A 3909-nucleotide genomic window follows, 5' to 3' on the forward strand; every position below is an offset into this window, starting at 1 on the left:
GGACAATGACCCTATGAGACAAAACATTCTAAATGGAGAAAGAGCGATAGGTAACAATAAATGCAGTCATTGCTCAATATGCAATAACTGTATTGTGGCTAAGTCAGTAACCTATAATGGCTATACTATTACATCAAAAAGCCTAAACAACTGTAGGAGCTGTAATGTAGTCTAAGTCCTGCGCTGCCCGTGTGGTTTAGTGTATGTAGGTGAAACTGGACGTGAACTCAGGGTCAGACTGCTGGAGCACAGATCGGCCTTGAAGACGGGCAAGCCCAATGCCCCCCTGGTAGACCACTATAAGAATCTGAATAATGGCTATACAGAATTTGAATGGTTTATAGCTGAGAAAATCACTCTGAACAAAAGAGGAGGAAACTTTGAAAGTAAAAAAGAATAGAGAACAATGGTATATCTCTATATTAGATACCACAGAGAGGGGGCTTAATACAAAAGAGGATTGGATGAGAATTGTGAACTAAGAGATGAAGTAGTAGCTCACAACCCTAAATTGCCCCTCTCTAGATAACAACATCTCTATCTTAAAACCCTTACTTTAAGAGGTACGAACACACCGGAGAATAAAATAAATGTAGTGTTGCTAAATCATGAACAGGGATCAAATTAATAAAACCTGTTACTTATCTTTAGAGTTATATGTAACTTTAGGAGAAACATCTGACAAGCGTCCACTCCTATATTACTTACAATGAGCAATGATCGAGGACGAAATAGATATATACCAACATGATGTAATATGGAATTTTAGTATTTATTGTGTCAAATAGAGCACCTTGACAATTAATAACTAAGACTCGAGCAGCACACATTGAAATAAACCGATAATCTAGGGGGGACTACTTTGTGTGCATAACGATAGTAACCAATCCAAAATGGCGGCTGAGTTAGGAGTAGGTCGGGAAATAACAGTAAATAATAATATTAAACTAGAATGGAGTGTAGAATAATCGTAGAAAGATACTTGATAATATTTTTATATTGGGAACCATCTATATAATAAGAATGATGTCCAAATACTTTAATACAACTTATTGATTAGATAAAACGAACTAGTCCAAGATGGCGACTTTGTTGACAACACGACTTGAGGTAAAAATTTGAATAAAGTTCAGGGCGGGGAAAAAAAACTTAACAAGCAGACACTCTTACACCTCGACTGCCATACACTCTAGATATAAAAGCAGTCGTAATCGCGTAACCCGATATTCCACACGCGGATTGAAGACGCGGTGAATACTCTGGGTGAAACTGTGTCGTTGGATAAACAAGTAAGGCAAAAAGAAGGGGGAGGTGTGTTATAATCCCTATCCGCGTCTGAGATAGATAGTTAAGACGCTGCTTACGTGTAGACCAAGGATTACGGAGCATTCGGTTACAGCTTTTTAGTAGTTGTGTTAGAATTTCTATCCGCTTTTGAGATAGACAGCTAAGATGCTTCGTATGTGGAGACGAGGATTACGGAATATTCGGTTACCGCTTGTTATTTATTGTCATACAAATTTAGCTTTGTGTATGCGCCATGAGAAAATGCTGAATTAAATATCATAGGGCAGGACCTTGAATACATAATGAGGGTGCACGATCACCTTTTACTCTAAATTACGAGTCGACATTAAAATATACTTTATATTGTAGGATAGTGGCATGGCTGATCAGGCATTTCTTATATTATTTATCGACAGCCACGAGCAAGTGAGCCCGCCATAGAGGACACAGGGACTGATTGACACCTGCTACTTATGGTTGCTACACGATCGGAGAATAAGCCCGATTTAAAACAAGCCCAATTGTTGCTTCAGGTACTAATAATCCACAGGTGAGGATGATGTCGTTTTACACTTTTGAAAAAATGCTTATTGTAATCTAAGAAATAAGTACAAATTATGCGCAGTTTAAACGTTACGATGATCCCTCTTTTTCTCACAATGAAAGTTTTATTTAGATGCCAAGAGTCTGGGGAAGTGCCTCAAGTTGACGTTGATCTGTTGATATCCATATAATAAGGATTTAACCTATGAGGTACCTATTGAATGAATATATATAAAAGCTTCACCATTATATTTAAGTGGAGATAGAACTAACAGATATCCTTTGCCATTGCAGACATGGCCAACATTATCGTGGTCTTTATGTCATGATATTAAGATTCGCAAGAACATACTCCAACTGAGTGCAGTTGCACCGGTGAGCGTTGAGATTTAATAAGCCTGTAAGATAAGCATTGGTTAAATGACAGTATGAGTCATGGGAATGTATGGTTTTGTTTAAAATCATGGTATAAATGGATGATTGTCGCCCTTATATTTCGGGGGGGGGAAAAAAAAGCTTCTGTATTGTAATTTTTAGAAAAACGGAAAAAAAGATTATCAATGTTATATGTGAATTGCTGGATATATGAAGTATTATTACTTTGAGAATATAGTTATATATGTTTTTTAATTTTGTATTTTCATTATATAGGCAAATATAGAATTCAACCCTTTAATTTGAGGAGAAAAAAGTATTGTCCTGAAGAAGGTGGTTCTTATTGTCAATATACCATCGAAACGCGTCGCCACTTACACACAGTACTAAATTTGGAGAAGTCAGCATATTGTTACAGACAGGGAATTCAGACCTATGCTTGATGCTACCTAAACAAATGTCCAAATTAACGCTTTAAAAGACATAGTGCATTGTCTCTTTTCGTATTCTCCTTTTTAATATGTTTTTTAATGATTTTGTTGATTGTATATGAACTTTAGCACATTTTAATGTGATCAAATTCATATGTGCAGTGTATATTCATGTATTTGTAATATTGATTAAAAACTGATTTATATCTTTACGAGGCTGTAGTTGATTTATAAGTGCCCCAATCATCAACATTGGTGTGAGATGTGTGGTTTATAGCAATGATATATGTGACTGAATATTCGATTTACCCAAAAGGGAAAACTTTTTTTAACTTGATAGTTACTGGGTGCTCCATCCCTTTTGGTTGTGAGAGCCCCCTCTCCTGGGATTCAAGGAAGCAGGCTCTGTACATACTATTCCAAAAAGAGGTGTAGTGTGCACAGAGTCCAGTGGCACCCCAAAGGTAGGCAGAGGATAAAGTAGATAATACCTTACTCTCAATTTAGTGGTAGCTGGGCTGAGCAGTTAGGCTTAACAGAGAGTGGTGTAAATGCATATGGGGTACATACTCATACAAGGCAGGAACACAAACTCAATGACTGACTCACGGCCAATGTTTGTAAAAATATTACTTTAGTTACTTTTATTTCTAGAAACCAAGTTTAACTCAGTTACAGGTAAGTAGACTTTTGGCAAATGCTTTCATATTACTATCAATAGGTTTGTATAGCGTCAAACAATACTTTGCATGTGCATGAAATGCTTTTAAATGCAGACAGAGAAACCTTGTTTCAGGATCACACTAAGTGCATTACAGTGAGAGACCAATGCAATCCTATGGGAAAAAGACAGATGAGTAACTTGCAGGCAAGTAAGTGGTTTTCAAGTCCAATCTCCCGGGGTTTAGTCAACACTGGGCAAGGGTCAGACCAAGGTAGGTACTGCACCACCAGCGGCACTTGGGCGGCTGGGTGCAGAGGTCACTGGGCCCAATGTTACCCTATAGAGGCTGGGGGCACCACGACCAGGCAGCGGTTACAGGGAAGTACTTTCTGTTCAGGGACACAGGCCCTGGGGGTTAAAATCAGCACTTGAGGGGCCACCGAAGAGCATAGAGACTGCACCACCAGCGGCGCAGTGGCAGACGGGTGCAGAGTGTAAAGAAGGCATCGGGCCCCGCTGATGCCAAAGGAGATGCTTGGCTGGGGAAAAAGGCTGCCGACTCAATTCAAAAGGCTGGCTGAAGGAATCCCATGACTGGAGAGGTAAGTT

At 38.8% G+C, this 3909-nt stretch overlaps 1 long non-coding RNA gene across 1 annotated transcript; it reads left to right on the forward strand.

Moving 5' to 3' along the window:
• The first annotated feature begins 1711 nt into the window (after positions 1 to 1711).
• On the forward strand, positions 1712 to 2206 carry LOC146839419 (uncharacterized). Its single transcript, XR_014980683.1, has 3 exons — positions 1712 to 1837; positions 1954 to 2040; positions 2125 to 2206. It is a non-coding gene; the product is annotated as an uncharacterized LOC146839419 (long non-coding RNA).
• The last annotated feature ends 1703 nt before the right edge of the window (positions 2207 to 3909 follow it).

This window comes from Triturus cristatus, chromosome 4_1 (assembly GCF_964204655.1).
Source record: "Triturus cristatus chromosome 4_1, aTriCri1.1, whole genome shotgun sequence".
Classification (NCBI taxonomy): Eukaryota; Metazoa; Chordata; class Amphibia; order Caudata; family Salamandridae; genus Triturus; species Triturus cristatus.